This window comes from Hippocampus bargibanti, linkage group LG08 (genome assembly GCF_051943395.1).
Source record: "Hippocampus bargibanti isolate YZ-2025 linkage group LG08, ASM5194339v1, whole genome shotgun sequence".
In the NCBI taxonomy this organism is placed as follows: Eukaryota; Metazoa; Chordata; class Actinopteri; order Syngnathiformes; family Syngnathidae; genus Hippocampus; species Hippocampus bargibanti.
In genome coordinates, this window is record NC_142741.1 from 11679909 (window position 1) to 11700007 (window position 20099).

Sequence of the window (20099 nt, forward strand, 5' to 3'; positions counted from 1 at the left end):
TGTTTTCCAAGGCGTCATTGCCAGCGCTGATCCTTCCTTCCACCAAGTTTGATGATCTTGACTCATAGCCACTTACTGCGCGATTCCAATATCCGTCTTCTATTCCAGAACATATTTAAACTGCGGATTGTGACAGATGACACTGTTTTTTTGTTATGGCATGGCATGATTTATAGACATGACTCACCCATCAAAAATATTTCTACAATGCTATTGAAGTGTAAAATACAATAATTTGTTCCCACATCAGTAGTTTTCTTTCAGGGTGACTTTAGCCAAGTTCAGCACCCAACTGTGTTCATTCAAATTAATGACGTTATTAAAACAGACAGTTCTCCAAACAGTTTATTTCTCCATATAATCGAATAAACTGCATGTTACTTTTCTTCATTTTGGGTTGAGTCATCGCAAATATCTCAAACAATAAGACCAATATAGTACACAGTCCTTCCCATTGACCTTCTTTCTGAACATCGATATTTCCAAAGATCACAGAAAACATTACAGTATTTGTTTTTAAAATAGAACCAGAAATTGTTGTCATATGTCAAAGACCATTCCCTGAATTAAAATCAGACACAATGCGGCCGTCAGATTTTAAACTGATGGTAAGGAATAAGATCAATTAGGACAATCTCCCACATTGTCGAAATTGATTTCCTCATTGTCTTTTCACCTATTTTGCAACTCAGGCTAGTATTGAATGATAGAAATAATTAAGATTGACTCTGGAGTCAATGTGCCACAAGAGAAGAAATGTGTTAGTTGTTCCCACATACTCACTTGTCAAAAAGAATGCAGCATTCTTCAATGTATGTTTTTCCCCCCCTCTATGATGCTAAAATAATAATAGTAATCACAATAACAGAAGAAGATAGGTGGGGCCTTGTCTGATTTGGTGATGGCACATAGGATTGGTCTCTTCTGGAGGAGAATAGAGGAGTGTAGTAGCTGCCCCGAGGCTATTTAAACAAATCCATATTTTGAAGTCATTGGTCTTATGCAACCCTGGAACTGCTGACTACAATGCATATTCAAATAAATACAGAGCATACAATCATGTTTTATTTGGCTTTTATAAAGGCTACAAATGCTGGTCAGCGGATATGAAAGGTCCACATATGGCCTGCAGCAATTACTTTGCTCAGGTGTGCTGTAATTCCTTCAATTTATGGTATATGCGCTATAATGCGGCACAGCTTTCCAAAATATGTTATGTACCTTTGAGTGCTTTGCTATACTGACTCGGGACTTTTGCTGCTTGCATTCTGCTTATATCGAGGAAAGGCAGGCGTAATAGAGGACAGCATATCAACGTTAAAAAAGGGAAGGGTGCGCGGAAAAGAGGACGCTAAAGGCAATATGTGCATTGTGGAAAACATCATCGGCTTGAAGAGACATGTTTACAAAGCACATTTGAAATTCAAGCTATCAGTTAGGCGGAGGACTGTGCAAATCGAGCATCCGTGAGCGGATTTTAGTTCAACGAATCCATGCTTCACAATTAGATGAAGCAGAACAACAAATGATGAGAGGGAACTTATTTACCTTTGTGATGGTTGTTGATGTAGTTGCCTCTGGATGTTATCCGAGTGAAGTTGCTGTGCTTTCTCAGCAATAATACCCTCACTCACACTGTCCCCTACTAGCTGCTTTTCGTTAATCCAAATCAACAGAAGTTTTTTATCCTCTTCTATTGCCTGAGACCGTTACTTAGACAACACAGAAACACCCTGAGCCACACGTAGCATTGGTCGACTTAGCGTACTGGTACTGGGACGGTAAGTCACACAAACGCACACCTCATTCGTGTTTTTCGATGACCTCCTTCTTCTGATCGACCGTAATTTTCTTTTGTGTCCTATTCGGTTTAACACTAGCCTATAGTGCGGTCTTTTTCGGTCCCATAATAGAAAAAGTACTCCACCTGATAACAAACCATGTATGCACTCAAAGAAACGGGGTGACAATGACTAGTCAGCTAGCCATCCTGGCACTGTTTGGATTGGATTGGATTGGATTGGATATGCCTTTATTAGTCTCACAGTGGAGAAATTTACATTTCACAGCAGCAAAGTGATTAAAGGAATGAAAGTAGAAAAACAAAATACATGAGCTGCTGGAAAGGCAGCCACTCTCGCCGTGTTGAAGTCAAAATAACAAAAAAAAACTAAATAACAAATAATATGACAGCATAGAGACAATATGACAAAACAAAGACACAGAGAGACATTCATTCTTCAGGACTTGCTGTACCCTCTTTGTGATGACATGAAGCAGTTCTAGATGAAAGAGGAGAGGATCAAAGCGTCTTTCCACCAGTGGATCAGTGGTTTGGTGTTGGATTGGATTGGATTGGATTTGCCTTTATTAGTCTCACAGTGGAGAAATTTACATTTCACAGCAGCAAAGTGATGAAAGGAATGAAAGTAGAAAAACAAAATACATGAGCTGCTGGAAAGGCAGCCACTCTCGCGGCGCCGTCTTGAAGTCAAAAGAACAAAAAAAAAAAAAAAACTAAATAACAAATAATATGACAGCATAGAGACAATATGACAAATTAAAGACACAGAGAGACATTCATTCTTCAGGACTTGCTGTACCCTCTTTGTGATGACATGAAGCAGTTCCAAATGAAAGCGGAGAGGATCAAAGCGTCTTTCCACCAGTGGATCAGGGACATCATGGTGGAATGTGCATGTCGACTACAAGCTAAATGTTGAAAGCAAACACGCAGCTGTAGCATCCATTGACGAAAAGAGATTGTCTCACATCTCCTGTTCCACATAAATCTGCTTCAATTCCAAGCCGCAACAGTTCCACATACGCATCGGCGCTCTGCGCTGATGCTCCTTTCTTCTTATCGCGTGTTCCTCAAGCCATGCATCCATCCAGCCGCAGACTGTCCAACAGCACTGACCTTTCCGCTAAACAAAGCGGGGCTGTGAAGATGCTGCCCATTACAGCCGCAAAAAAAGCACAACGGCCCCTTTGGTGTCCAGCGATGGCAGTCGAATGGCTCCGACATTCCTCACATTCAAAAACAGTACTGGCATATTCATGCTGCTGAAAAGGCGCAACCGCTCAGCACAGTCTCCTCCTTGATGAATGTCGTGGTCAAAAATGCTGAAAAACAATCTATATCCGTTCCACACGATGCACAACAACACAAAGTGACAAAGGAAAACACAAAACAAGACAAAAACAACCAAAAAAAGCAAGGCTCGTGAGAGCCTCCACCAAAAAGTAGTCCACCAGCCACATTGGGGCTCTGTGGTTTGGTTTGTCCACCGAAACTAGTTCGTCAACCAAGACTATATGCTCGCGAATTTAATGTTCGTGAAGCAAAAAGTTTACATTTAGTGACCATTTAAAATGCATTAGTCTTGTAAACCAGATTTAACTGTGGTGTTTAAGTGAAATTATGTGAAAAATATTGACTTACTCACCAGTCACGATGCTACACATTGTTGTGGTCTGGTCCATGCTGCTGGAGTGCAATAATTGATGAGCACATCATGGAATTATTGTGCTCAACTTCATCAACACTAACATGTGTAACTCTGATAACACTGCCCAACCCCCCTGGCCTCCAAAACATCAGAAGCATTGTCCACACAGCACAACTAACTGTTGTGTTTTTGCAATCTGTTGCAAAAAAAAATGTGCATATGCAACCAGGCGAGAACAAGAGAAGAGCAGAAGGAATGAAAATAAATCGCAATATATTGGTTTGAAGCTACCCATGGCCTCTTTTTCTCACCACATCATATGACCTTGCCTTACCTACCCCTTCACATTCACTCTTTCTTTTCATTGATTGCTTGTAATTAGCCCTGTGAGACCCATTTTTGTGAAATGAGTGGCACTAATTGTGTCTCTATTATTTTTATCTACCTTTATGGAAAGGAGTCTTTAGTCAAATAGAAAACAGCTGTTCCATTTTATTCCCCCAACCCACCCTTTTGACTGTCACGGCTAGTTCAGATCTGCTTCTGTTGTTCTCAGTTTGTTTATGTTTGCCTGGTGGTGATGGCAGCTGTGGGTGGTATGACAATGAATATCACAGATGATAGAAAGCACACATTATATCACAGTTGGTTGTTGTCATTACCCGGAACGTTTACGCACTCATGTGTGATTATGTAAGACGTGCTTGTTCACTTTACAATTTTATTCATGACTTAACCTATGCAGCTTTAGCACATTTGTATCCGCTTCACCACAAAATAACCGATTCTCTCAATTAACAGGATGACATTGTTTACGTCCAAGTACAGTGAGACCTCAACTTACAAACACCTCAACTTACAAACTTTTCGTCTTACAAACGTCAAATTTATGAAAATTAAACATTATAATAAGCATTATTTTCATAATACACACCCACCACGGCTGGCGGAGTGATCTTCGGCAGAAGCACACGACCGAACAGCACCAGAAGTTAAGTTAAAAACAGACCTTATGGAAGGTGACTCTCCTTCCATAAGCCATCAACGACCATCAAAAAGGTAAATAAAACTATTTTACAGCACAGTTTATTTCTTTAATTACAGTCCTCATGTAATGCACCTCTCTTTCCAAACAGCAATTCCCTTTGACCTTTGACCTCCAACGCCATTCCATCAAGCCATAAATGACCATCACAAATGTAAATAAAGTGACTTTATGATACAATGCAGTGTATTTCTTTCATTACAATACAATAGCACATTTATTATACATAGAATAAGGTATGTTGTGTGTACTTTTAAGGCTTATTTAGTTGAAAAGTATATTTTATGGAAACCCGGGAAGGGATTATTCCCATTTTAATGGTTTCCAATGGGAATTTTTTTTGAGATACACGCTTTTCGCCTTACACACTCTGTCTGGGAACCAATTAAGTTCGTAAATTGAGGTCTCACTCTAGTTTGAATCATTTAGAACAAGCACAGGGACATTTAAAGGCACGCTGTACAATTGTTAGATTGGATTGGATTGGGTTGGATTGGATTTGCCTTTATTAGTCTCACAGTGGAGAAATATAATTTGTATTTTGTGGTTACATTGAAAACAATTTAGATTTTTCTGTAGTAGTCCAATAAAATTTAACAGGTGGTTAGTCTAGATCAGGGGTGGGCAAACTTTTTGACTCTTGGGTTCTAAAATTTGACAGAGGGGCCGGGCCAGGAGCATTTGGAGGGAGTGTTTGGGCCGGAAATATATTATATATTACCTAAAGCATTAAAGGACAACCGACGCCACCGGACAAGTTATGTCCATAATTTATAATATCACTTCAAATGACTTCGACTGAGCATATTTTACAAAGATTCCACAGCATATAGCGATAGTTTAAGTTTTAAGACTTGCGCTGAATATTCATGAAGTCTTGTTTTCGAGTTGATGACGATCCCCATGTGACGTCACGTTTGGACCGCCCCTGACTGAGAAAGCGACACACAATGCATTTTGGGTACTTTGTTTGGTCTGAAAACTTCGTGTTGATCCGTGTTGGTGGCGAAATTAGAAGGAAAACACATAAATAATGCCATGGTAAATCGTTGTGTGTTGCACCAAGACAACTATTTGATATTCGCTGACACAAATTCCCAGCTGACAAATCAACCCATTTCCAACGGAGTTTGGGCGCAATCTTCTGCATTTTCTGGGTGCTACATTGCTGTCATTGACGACTCGAATTGATATGGGAGGACTCCTTGAATCAATTGCAAACATTTATGCTTTCCTCTTCAGAACTATTTGAATCATACTCATAACTGGATGAGTAAAGAGAAAGCATCTTCTCCGAATCTGAAGCCATTGTTTTGATTCTCGAGCAAGGCAAGACGTCTTGGCGTGACATCACGAACAAGGGGGTAGGACCTTCTGAAACTGGCCATTTCTGGATTCATTTTGAAGTCATTTTTATTGGTGTTTTTCATTTAACTAAAAATATCAGCCTGCCTGATTTGGGTATTTTAGATGCTATAAAACGTTTTTCTGATGTCAGTGGGAAACAAAAAAAAAAAAAATGGTGCCGGTTGCCCTTTAAATGCACAGTAAGAACACTACAACCCAATTTATTACTGTCTTTCAAATGTGAAAAATATCCCTGATTACTTAATAAATTCGTCTCAAGGAATATGGCGTTTACATACTATTTCGCAGATACTTGGAGGAGGAAATGGAAATAGATTAAAATAACATATGCACTGTGATTTATCAAGATTGCGTCTGTTTTTAATACGTTTTCATTGAAGGGGCAAAGTTAAAGAAATCAATATTTATTGAAAAATGGAATCACTTTCAACATTCAAAACATATTACACAACGAAATATTCAAGCTCAATAATACCTACTTGTGTTAAATTCCGCCAAATCATAGATGGTTTGTCCTGACCGCGCACTCAACAAACTCTCCACTGACGCTCTCGCCTTCATGCGCAAACAGTACACGTGTACCGTCGCCGAGCACACAGACATAGACTACCTGCAGTTGAAATTTGCATACTCGGCACGGCAGCCAATCAGAAGCCTGCTTCTCTCTTCCGGACTTTCGCAAGCGTTATAAAGTCGTGCAATTGCTGTCATTTTCCAAAATAGATGCACAGAACCTCAGCCCAGAAGAAAGATTCAAAAGAAGCTAACAACATATGTGACGCTACAAAACGTAAATTTACATTAAACCGTGACTGTAAAGTGTACGTGAGACTTATGAAAGGGGCTTAGTGGCTCGTAGGAAGCAATGCAAACGTTGAATTGTGCACCACAATGACAATCGACTACTGCAGCAAAATCTACAGCCACGCACATTTACCGTAAATTAAGCACGGTAGCGTTTGTAGTAGGTACATTCTTGATTTTAAAAAAACTTTACTTTGTGACAATGTTTTTAATGTGATTTGATGTTTCATTGTTGTTTAAGTTGTGAAAAATGGGGCAGGCAACTTTTCACTTACCTGCCCTGTTGTCTGCTAACTTTTTGTCATGAGTTTGAGACACTGTTTTTACTATACTTTGGGCAAGTTCGGCGGGCCGGATTAAAAAGCCTAACGGGCCGTATGTGGCCCGCGGGCCGTAGTTTGCCCATATCTGGTCTAGATCAAGGGCATGTGTCATTGTGTGAATAATGCTCATGCTCATGGACAGGGTTATGTGATTAAATGGGATGGGATGAAACTAAATATAGAGGATCTGAATACGTATCTCTGTGAAGTGTATTTTCTATAGGGAGTAATCTGCTTTTTTTGGGGATCTCTTATTTACGACCATAGATCCTATAATGTAGACTTTATTGTATCATCCAATTATTCATTTATTCATTCATTCATCCATTATACAAACCACTTTATCCTCCATAGGGTCCTGCGGGGTTGCCTATCCCAGCCATCACCTAGCACTCGGCGAGGGACAACCTGAATTGGTTGCCGGGCACACAGAGGCAAACAACCATTAACTCAAACACTCACACCGAGGGACAATTTAGAGTGTTCATTCAGCCTGCCGTGTATGTTTTTGGAATTTGATATGATACTGGAATGCCCAGTGAGAACATGCAAACACCAGACTCCAGAGCGGTATTTAAACTCACTACCACCGCATTGTGAAGTCGGCATGATAAACACTGAACTACCGAGCCATCCATCATCCAAATACATTTTGTTTATTCAATCAAATTATTCTATTATTATTTTATTTTCACGAATGTTCGATTGGTAATATCCCCATTTATGGAATGTAGTCACCTTGGACCAAAAACATTTATATAGTCTTCTTTAGAGCATGAAAGTCTAACTAGGAATCACTCCTGAGAATTCCTTCATTGTCTGTACCACATGTACGGAACTTTCCCTGAGGATATTGTCGCAGTTGGACATGCTCAAAACACTAGAATGTTTTCCAGGGCAGCTTTTACATGGTCCTGGGATAATAACTATCAATTATAGCACCACCTAATCCTAAATGAAATGCTGAATATTTTTTTTTGGTAAACTGACAAACACATCAATATGTACCACGATCGCCACATTCAATATCAATGGAATTTCTTCCATAAAGAGGACATTATAATTGTGCATTCAAACATAGAGAGGAAGCTGCTAAAAACAACAAAGAAGAAGGAGCATACTGAGCATACTCATGTTGAATATGAAAGTGTCTTAACTTTAAAGACCAGTCAACTAGTTCACTCATTCGTACAAACATGTGAAACCTGCGGATGAATTCTTGATGTACAAATAAAAGACTTCCCAGCTGTCTTTTAAAGGACAACCGACAAGGTTGTTGTTCTGTTCTAATTCTTGTACCTCTTCCGGGTTCTGGTTCGACGGAGCTCTATGATGAAATACCAGCGGGGACCATAAATGGTGAACAGAAAATACTACTTTATTCTTGTAAACAATAGAAGAACATGTCTAATCGGAGCGGGGAGCCAAGAGAGAAAGGCCGCCCCTTTAACCTAGTTTTTATCACAACGGGGTGGGGTTGAGAGAACATTAGACACTGAAATTGAATACGTGTTACAACCAATGACTAAGGAAATAAGTACAATCATGATCGCATTGGCACAAACAGTCTAAGCAAAGTCGTATACCAAGGGCCCCTGAAAAGCATGGCAAAGCTCCACGGGTGATCAGGCCGTCAATCTTTGGCCATAGCATCTCTGAGATCCCTGATAACAGACAAAGCATTAGTCATGTTTATGGAATTCGCTTCTTTGGGTATGCAGCTACAACAAGTGTCACCCACCATAGCACAGACGCCCCCTTGTGGGGCCGTCAAAAGGTCCAAAACCATTTGTCTAATTGCTGCAATTTCGGTGTTCTGCATTTCACCTACTTTCAAGCTGGCATTTACAAACACTTAAAATCTGTAATCAATGGTTTCAATTTGTAGCATGTTTTTTTTTCCACTCCAATTCATCACTTTCATCACTTTGCTGCTGTGAAATGTAAATTTCTCCACTGTGAGACTAATAAAGGCAAATCCAATTCAATCAAATTTGCGGAAAAAGAGCTAACATTACCTTACTACACGTGCTATGGTGTTTGAATTGTTTTGGAACATCAGTTCCCCAGATCGAATCATGGGGCTTAAACAATACTCTTCTCTTCACATGATGGTGCACTGGACGACTGGTAACGATGAAAGTATTGTCAGTTACAGTAACAGGTGCACACAAACCTTAGGCTCGCAGAGGAATAAAATAATATACTTTCCAACCACATACTCACCAAAGATGTGAAGATATTGGATTGGATTGGATTGGATTGGATTTGCCTTTATTAGTCTCACAGTGGAGAAATTTACATTTCACAGCAGCAAAGTTATGAAAGAAATGAAAGTAGAAAAGCAAAACACAGGAGCTGCTGGAAAGGCAGCCACTCTCGCGGCGCCGTCTTGAAGTCAAAAGACCAACAAAAAAAAAAAGAGAAAACGAAACGATCTCAGGTCGTCCGTCTACATAATGATACAAGTGGTTTTACGTAGTGGTTCAATGTTAGCCTACTGTCGTCTTTAGCCTATACGCTATAAGCGCAATACTTATTTGTACATTTTTAATCACGCCGTTTTGTACAAAAAAGATCATTGTTAAAGACACACATACAAACAAACAAAAATGTTAAAATATGCTTCTTTGCTATAAATATAAATGTTTTTTTTTCACTCCAAGTGTGCTTGATGTGAAATGAAATAACATAAAATAGGATGAGTATAAATTCATTTCAAATAAAGCATTTTGTGACAAATTCCCCAAGAAAAATGATCCGGCAATTCACCTGAATTTGCAATGGATTTTTTTTTTAAATGAGACACATACTGACAAATTGATTCAAAGTTTCGTAAAAAAAAAAATTACTCATTTTCTGATAAAATCTTCCTGTGGATTTAATGGACGGTTTTGTATAATTCACTAGATTTTTGTACAATTAACTGCAGAATCTTATGCCAAGTTCGCCGATATATTTGACATTCACTTTTTGACTACATTCCTTTTGAAATGTTTCCAGAAAAATTCAGACAAATTGTCACTGCTAGAAATTTGTCAGGAATGTTTCAAAAAAATAATTTAATATGGCCAAAAGCATGAAAAATAAATACATTTTTTAAGTATTATTTCGAGAATGGGAGGACTTCCTGAGAGATTTTGAAGGCATTTATGAGGGAAAATAATACAAAATGGCGTCAGTTCGCTCAGCGAGCGTAAATTAAGGCTGTGTGATCATTTTGGACACATTCAAACAATCAGTTCGAAATGGAAACGTTTGTATGGAAACGTTTGTATGTTTCCATATTTTTTCAAAGGAATGTCAATATAATTTTTTTTTGGGTGGTGCTGAAGTTTCAGTGTAATTTCCAATATATTTTGTGTTGGAAACATTTTATACTAACATCTAATTTCTTAATTTCTTTTTTAATTTTTAATTAACATCTAATTTTATACATTTTATATGGGCAAAACAGTGACATTAGTGTTTAACGGTAGCACATATAAACATCTATCCTCATCTATAAAACCCAAATAGTGACCCGTACTGTACATTGTAACGCATACTTGTAATCGCAACACGCTTTCGGTCATAATTTGGTTTTCTGGTTCCAAAATGGTATCTAAACCTGGAACAATCTCTCCTCTTGAAGCATTACGAAGAACCGAAAAATGTTGATCAGCTCTATGCAAAGATATTAACAAATATGCAGCTCTAGCCATTCTCTCTCCGAATACCTTCGAATGCACGCGTTGTGTCACAGAATGAGGCCTATACGAGCATACAAAACAATTACTTTTCCTATTTTGCTTAGCAATTAGTGTAGCATAATAATACCATGTGTTTGATAACAACGGATTCCAGTCATGTTTTTCTCCTGCAAACAGTTGATATAATACGTCCATGACACCTGGACTTTGGGCCGTTTTGTCAGGTGCCTCCACCCAGGCTGACAGTCTGACGTGTGGTTTATAGTGGAAAGGCGATGTCACCACTGGTGATGCCACAGATGACATCATGGATACAATTACGGGAAAACCAATGTGATGTTCAGGAAGCCCAGGACAGAGTGTTAAGTCCATGCATCCTGCAACGTTGTGGGGTAAGATATCAAGTTGGATTTCTGTCATAGTGCCAGTTGGGGGATCCCGAGCTATCTTGACGACTGTTCGTGCTGCTTCTTGGGCACAGCTATCTCCAACCCATTTTGTGTTGGGGTTGGTATGGACCGCAACAGAATCCCAACCAGTGCTCTAAGCCTTCCCCAACTTGACACGAGTGTACCAAGGACCAGGATACTCGCTACCCTCTTGTCGTGCTTTGTTCACGAGGACGCTAAGAGGAAACGAAACTATTCTTGCAGCATATAGAGGCAGGCAGGGTACAGGATGTGCTGTTTGGGCACTTATCTGACGTCGTTGGATAGAATAGTGGAACTTTGCATGCTGAAGGAGTGGGGGGCTTCACGTGTGTCATCTGAATGTCCCCACGAGTCAGTACAGGAAGATGGTGTGGAACAAACCATGGCTATTGAGTAGTTTGGCTTCGCCCGTCTTCCACCTGCTCAGGATCCTGTTGGTGAACGATCTTGAAATGGCTTTGATGAAGCCAGGTGGCTCTTTCGGCGATCTTGATGGCAGTTGGCATTGTGATCAGCACGGTGAAGGGCCCCTCCCACTTTGGTGCAGACCAGGTCTTCTTGATTGTTTTGATCAGCACCTCGTCTCCGGGGCGCAGCCTCTGTTCCTGTGAAGGGAACAAAGAGGACTGCGGCAGTACACATGCTGACTGGACCTCTCTTGTTGTAAACATTTCACACAACCGTTTTGCAAACAAAGCACCTGGATCTAATTCATTCTCTTGCCAGGGCACAGCTTCCCATAATGGGAGGATGAAAGGTCTGCCATGCAAGATCTCAAAAGGCATTAAGCCGTTAGTAGTGGGTGTTATTCTCATATATAATTTTACAAAAAAACAGACATTCTGGCCATGGTTTGCCTGTTGTCTGCATGGTTTTTCTGAGTCGATTTTTAATCATACCATTCGTTCTTTCAACTAACTCTGCACTTTGTGGATGGTATGTGCAAAGGTTCTTTAATGCAATACTTAAATGTTCGGAAATTTTGTTTATTACATAATTAACAAAATGTGGCACATTATTACTCCAAATTATTCTTGGTATGCCATGTTCTTGAATAATATGTTTGCATAATGCTTTAGCAACGGATAATGCATCAGATTTCTTTGAAGGCACGATTTTCAATGATCACATGTGAAAAAAAACAAAAACTGGACACTTGTAAATATGGGTTGATGCAATATATCAAAATTGATTTCTTATTCTTGCACTATGTACAGTTTTTTATGGAACAGTTTTGCACATTTACATGTGCACAGTATACAGTTGACATTTTTATTTTGTTATGCTTAGAATATCTTGTTTTCTATCCTTTCACCCCCACCCCAACCCCATCCCCTTTCAATTGCTGCTGTGGACTGCAAATTTCACATTTGTGGGACGAATAAAGGTTTTCTGATTCTGATTCTGATTTCCCCCCATTTGGAAAATGAATCAATTAGCACTAAACAGTATTTATAAGAACCACTTGTGCTTAGTTCAATGAAATCCATGTGAAATCCACTTCAACGGGGTGTGACCCCTGTGGAAATGGTCCTCTTTTTGGTCATACATAACCCTGTGGATGGTGTTTACAACATATCAAACACCTCTGACAAATGTTTTTTTTTGCTCATGAGTTGAAACCTCTGCTTAAATGAAATACCTTTCCTGCTATAAACACCATCCATTCTGTTGATACATGTGACCTACCATGGCTCAACAGAGCCACCATAGGAAACATTTTTCTCAGTAAACATGGTTTATTGTCTATTTTATATAGCCCATCAACTAGCATAGCACCATCGGCCAGCCACAGATCTTTTTCGGATTTTGCGGCTAACGCTTTCATATCCTTCAAAACTTGCATGGGCACTAATTCACGTGTCTCTTGACTCACTAGATTGAAAGCGGTCAGAGCAGCATTTTTGGCGGCTGCATCTGCTCTTGCGTTACCCGTGCCCATCCTGTCTTTAGCCCTTGTGTGCGCTGTACATTTGCATACAGCCACACTTTTTGGAAGGTGGATAGCTTACATCATGCCTCTCAATAAATCTGCATGTTCAACCGTCTTCCCGGTTGATGTCGTCATTCCCCTGCATTTCCACTGAGCTGCAAAGCAGTGAAGTGTGGAAAACGCATATTGGCTGTCTGTAAAAATTGTCACCGTCTTTCGTTCTGCCCATTTACACGCTTCAGTCAATGCAACAATTTCTGCTGCTTGCGCTGAATACGTGTTTGGTAATGAACCGTCAGCAATAATTTCAACATCGGTCACAACAGCATAGCCTACCCTGTTAGCCCCTGCATCTGACCTAGACGCAGAGCCATCAACGTACAGGTGGATGCTGTAAGGTAAAGGTGTGTCTTTCAAGTCTGATCGTGGTTTGCAGTTCTCATGTATTCTGTCAACGCATGAATGTGGTTCTCTGTCAACAGGTAGAGGTACAAGTGTCACTGGGTTAATGCTATTGCACCTCTCAACGGTTATGTGTGGTTGTTCCAGCAAAGTTGTTCTGATAGACAAATGTTGTGCTGGTGACAAGAAAGTCATTTTCGTGCCTGTAATCACTAAGTCAACCGAGTGTGGTACCATCAGTGTTGTGGGATGGAAAAATACAAGTTCAGCTGACGACTGAACTGCCAACGCTGCGGCACACACAGCTCTAACACATGCTGGAAGAGCTGCAGCCACTGCATCCAGTCTTTTATAATAAAATGCAACTGGCCTCAGCTTTTGTCCATGTTTTTGTAACAAGACTGAAGTCATGTATTTGTCTTTGCAGTCAACTGTTTGAACAAAAGGTTTGTCATAGTCAGGCAAGGCCAAAACACTCGTATTGGCTATCAAATGTTTCAGTTCTGTAAAGGCTGTGATGCCTTCCTCAATACACTGAATAGAGTATTTCATTGACATTTCGTCAATAATGGTTGAGTGACTTGTGCATTAGGTGGAATCCAAGTTCTGCGGTACGTCTGTGTAAGCTCTCAGTCGTACAGGAGTGGTCCATCGATGAGAAGGTTTCTTCAGCCGTCATCTGTACAAAAGTGAAGGTTTCGGACGTTTCGCCTCCTATCCAAGAGGCTTCGTCAGCGAACTAAAGTCCGACTGGTCGTATCGGCCCCATTTATATATCCCTAATGTCCAGACATGGTGGCGCCGGACGCAGCTATGATAGGTCCCTACTCTCAGGTTGAGAGTAGGGAGGCGAAACGTCCGAAACCTTCACCTTTGTACAGATGACGGCTGAAGAAACCTTCTCATCGAAGTTCTGTGGTAATTCCACAGTCCCATAAATGTCATCATCTGTTTTTACGTCTTGGGTCAGGGAACCTGCAAAATTGCCTGTTTTCTTTGGGTTGTCAACTCTCGTCCCCTTCTTGACAAAAGATGTCCTAGAAAAACAACTTCTCTATGGCAAAACTGTAACTTATCCAAAGAAGCTTTGTTACCTGTATTCGCTAAATATTGGAACAAAGCTATTGATACAGTCTTGTTCTCTTCTTCAGTCGGTGAAGCAATTAAGATGTCGTCAACATACAAAAGAATCTGAGAAGTCTCAGTATGTTTAAAATTAGCAATACATGAAGACATTTCCCGTGAAAAAAAATGTAGGGCTATCTGTGAACCCTTGTGGCAATATCTATATTGTTTTTCCATTAAATGTAAATCCGAACCAATGACGTAAATTTTTGTGCAACGGAATGGAGAAAAAAGCATTCATCAAATATATTACTGTAAACCATTTTTGTCAGGTCTTAAACAGTTCAATAATGTGTGTGGACCTGGCACACACGGAGCACGTGATTGTATGGATTTATTTATAATGTATCAGTATCCCAGTGGATTGGGGTTTACTTACTAAAATATTTCACCCATTGTAATAATTCACGAAAGTTCAACAATTTGCTCATGTTCCCTTTCATCCCAGCGAAGCACACCCCCGCTGTGTTAACTCAAACAACCAAGCAACGCGCTCACATACACACAAAATAAACGCACATACACACACACGCACACATGTGCACGCACTCACAATCGGCTCAAATGGCTCCACACCTGACCCCCCTTTTGTTCAAGGACTGTCTGTCACACAAATAAACTTCTCCAGCTCACCACCCAGCAAAAATCAGCCAAACTGAATGCATTAATATCACGGAAATTCCACTATCAATTGCAGCTGCAAATAAACAAAAAATAACACATAATCGTCCGAATCAGATTAATAAATTAATCTTTCATCAGCCCTCGCACCAAAAATAAATTCCAGGAGTTCACCCCTCGTGAAGAATCTTCTCCTGGAAGATTCCGGTCTTATGGTCCGTTAGCCGGCGTGCCGCAGCGAACTTAGTGACCCGAAATGGCGTCAACTAGTCACACGCGAAAACTCCACGCATTGGCTTGAATTACAATGGTCCGCATTGACCACTGTAATTCGGATTACAAGCCTGAGATACGGAGATTAACCGTGAATAGAATTACTTTTGGTCGAATGAATTCCACAATACATTCAATCAAAATAGCTGCATGCTGGCGTGACCTACCTGTAAAACTCGTCGAACTCTTCCGTGTGGCCAAGACAGGAGGAAGGAGAAAGGCCCACAACACCAAAATAATCATTTGTCTCTCATGGTCAGATCGCGTAAATGTAATGCATGTTTACTCATTTAGCCACACTGAATGCTAACTGTGAGCTCACCTGGTGAAAGAGAGCAATCGCTTTGTTCCGAGCGTGACAGGGATAGCTGACTTGTCGGAACGTTAATAAAAGGGGTTGGATCTCTTAGCAGGCGGCAGAGACGTAGTTGCTGCCAGGGATTTTATTGCAACAAAAGGTGCAAGTCCGATGATTCCACGGACCCGGAATGACGCGACAAAAGAATGCGGGCTAGGCTAAATAAAAGCGAGGCTAAATAAAATAGCATGCGGTGGTGTAAAAACTTGCAATCCCGGAAAGCAACAAACTTACGCGATCGTGGCTAACAATCACCTCGGGCGAAGCAAACTCTTTTGCTGGCAAGGCCAAGACACTGGGGTCGAGGCATCGTAAATGATAGAGTGATTCACATGAAAGCCGCGATGCACACCTGTGATGCCACAAACGCACACCTCATTCGTGTTTCTCAATCATCTACTTCTTCTGACATTAGTAAACATATTACGTTATTTCATGTTTAGAATTAGTAAACATATGTTTTTTCATGTTTAGCTTAGTATATATAATGAATTGTGCACGTTTAATTTCAGTCTAATTTAGTTAAATAAAACTATCAGTCTTATTAGTTCAATAGTCGTTGCAAAGAAGCAACAGCTCCAACTCCAATCTGAGACCCGCCCAACACTGAGCTGTTCGTAACTGATTGGACAACAGATCGCCACTGTGTATGTTTAAAAACTTGTCAGAGCGGGAGCTCGTTCTATTTTGCTCTTCTGCTCTTTGTCTCGTTGTTCTCTTTGTTCGTGTGCTCATGTCTTTGTCCCACCGAGACGAGAAGTGCTTTTTCTGTCCCATTAGAATAAAGTAGTTTTTTGTTCACCATCTATCGTACTTGCTGATATTTTTATCAAGTGAACTTCCGACAATACCGAACCAGGATAGACGAACAAGAAGTTTCAACCGAACAGTAATCATGATGAGGTGACAGCAACTCGTTGAAATGTCCCAGTATCAGTGATCAGGGGATTGACAGCAGCTGGCAGAGGTTGGGAGCGGCAACCCCGCCCCAGCTGTCAACTCGCACGTGACAAGTTCGGTGTTATTAGTCACGTGAAAGCATCGAGTGAATAACGCCTTTGTGCAGCAATGGTTGACTTAGCATATCGGCACCGAGCTCTTTATTTGTAGAATGATAGAAGAAAGTTACTCCCAGGGAAGTGACACAAAGCGTGGGCAATGCGTTACACTGAGATTCACATGAAAGCCGCGATGCACACCTGTGATGCCACAAACGCACACCTCATTCGTGTTTTTCAATCATCTACTTCTTCTACTCGACTGTAATTTTGTTTTTTTGTCTTCTTCAGCTGAACACGAGCCTGTGTTGGGGTCTTTTTCGGTCCCAAACTAGCAAAAGTATCATTGAAGACGATCGACGTGTGCACTCATAGAAAGGGGGTCTGGAAAGGTAGGCCGGCTGAGGCGCTGTTCGGTCGTGTGCTTTGGTGTTCTTCCGCCGAAGATTACTCCGCCAGCCGTGATGGGGGGTGTGTATCGCGAAAAGTAGTGCATAATCCAAGGTTTAATTTTCCTAAATTTAACGTTCGTAAACCGAAAAGTTCGTAAGGCAAGGTGTTCGTAAACCGAGGCCCCACTGTAGTTAATATTTTTATTTCTATTTTTCAAGAATCATCAGTATTTATAGGTAGTCGAGTGGTTAGCACACCGGCTTCACAGTGCAGAGGTCGCATGTTCGCGTCCCGGTCCGGCCTTCCTGTGTGGAGTTTGCATGTTCTCCCCGGACCCGCGTGGGTTTTCTCCGGGTCCTCCGGTTTCCTCCCACACTCCAAAAACATGCATGGCAGGCAGATTGACCACTCCAAATTGTCCCTAGGTGTGAGTGTGAGAGTGGCTGTTGTCTTTGTGTGCCCTGCGATTGGCTGGCAACCAATTCAGGGTGTCCCCCACCTCGTGCCCGTAGACAGCTGAGATAGGGTCCAGCAACCCCCGCGACCCTAATGAGGAATAAGCGGTATGGAAAATAAGATTATATATATATATATAGATGCGGCTGGATAGCTCAGCTGATAAGGCAGCAGTTTGGCATACGGGAGATGAGGGTTCCAATCCTGCTTGAGGCAGAGAAAAATGAGCACAAAACATCATCCAGTGTGGGTCCTTGGGCAAGTCCCTTCACGCTAATGCCTACCTTACAATGTTGAGAGACAATAAATCGAATGACATGCGGGCTCAGACGTCGCACGGCCAAACAAGGTCTGCGTCAGGTGCTGGGGAACCAGAGCACCTTGATGAAAAATGTGCTACTGGAACAAAGCGGAGATGGCCGAGATGCGATAACATGGCTCTGTTGGAATGCTACAACTCAAGCAACCCTAGTCAGAGGGGTTACATGCGGAGAATGGGGGCTGAATGGTTACTTTGAAACCCACAGTCACGGTTGACCACGAAACAATTAGTCGCTCAGTGTTCCACAAACGGCAATTGCTATCACAACGATGAGGTACAACACAAATTCCAAGGTGAAGGGCCCCACGCTGCCACATCAAAGGAAGAGGTTAGACCAGAGATTCGGAGGCAAGCCCCAATTAATGATGAGATTGGGAAGCCAGCCCCAATGAATGAAATGCTGAGTGAAGGAGCAACTGATCTGAGAAATAAGATTATGGCAAGAATGAAAACTGGGAAACCAAGAAAGTGTGAGTCAGTTGACGGAGATCCAGAGAGGTGCGAATAAAAGGCCAATACCCAATAATAATAACAATAATACATTTAATTTCAAGCGCCTTTCAAAACACAAGGACCAAGGACCAAACAAAGGCGCCAGGCCTTGTCCAGTCGCCTAAAGAGGTATACGAAAGAGAATGAGGCCAGAAGAATAAACAGGCTGTTCGCAACACAACCTGCGAAAGTGTACGCTCAGTGGCAGGGTTCTAACAGGAGAGCAGACCCTCCAAGGCTGGAAACTGAAAGATACTGGAAAGGCATATGGGAGAAGGAGGTCACACATAACCGCAGTGCACAATGGCTGGTGACTCAGAAAGAGGAGCACAGCAACCTCCCTGAACAGAACCCAGTTACCATCACAGCAACAGACATACAAGAAAGAGTCTCGGGTATGAAAAACTGGACGGCACCAGGCCCGGATATGGTCCACACCTACTGGCTAAAGAAACTCACAGCTACTCCACGAGCGCCGAGCAGCACCAATGAACCAGTTGCTGATGGATGGGACTCACCCAGGATGGCTAACCAAAGGGCGAACAATCCTGATCATGAAGGATTCCTCAAAGGGTGCAGTTCCTTCCAACTATCGGCCACTAACCTGTCTCAACATGGTAGCTCATGTCAGGCATCATTGCGTCTAAGATAAGATGACACATGGATTAATACATGAGCAAAGCATAGAAAGGCATTGGTAGAGATACTAGAGGTGCCAAATGATGAGAAGGTTTTATTCAGCCGTCATCTGTACAAATGTGAAGGTTTCTTTAGTTCGCTGATGAAGACTCTTGGATAGGAGGCGAAACGTCCGAAACCTTCAAATTTGTACAGATGACGGCTGAAGAAACCTTCTCATCGATGGACCACTCCTGTACGACTGAGAGCTTACACAGACGTAGAGGTGCCAAACATCAGCTGCTGGTTGACAGAACAGTCGCACAAGACTGCAGGTCCCGACATACCAACCTGTACAAAGCCTGGATTGATTACAAGAAAGCATATGACTCGATGCCACACACATGGATCACTGAATGCTTGAAGTTGTACCAGGTCAACAGGACCCTGAGAGCCTTCGTTGTAAACTCAATGAGGATGTGGAACACCACACTTGAAGCCAATGGCAAGCCACTAACGCAAGTGTCCATCAAATGTGGCATATACCAAGGTGATGCACTCTCCCTACTGCTGTTCTGCACAGGACTGAACCCCCTCAGCCAAATAATCGCCAAGACAGGCTATGGATACCGCCTCAGAAATAGAGCTACAGTCACCTCCTCTACATGTATGACATAATGCTGTATGCTAAGAGCAAAAGCGACATAGACTCCCTGATCCACACAACCAGGATCTACAGCAGTGATATCGGGATGTCATACAGGCTGGAGAAATGTTGTCAGATGGTGACTAAGAGGGGCAAGGTAGTCCACACTGAAGGGGTCTCACTCCATGAAGGAACAATAGCAGACATTGAAAACAGCTCAAGTACCTCGGTATACCACTGCCCAATGGCAACTCGCAACAAGGAGAGCGGCTACGACCAAATACCTCCAGCGGGTGAGGCAAGTCCTGAGAAGCCAGCTCAATGGCGAGAACAAGACCCGGGCATTA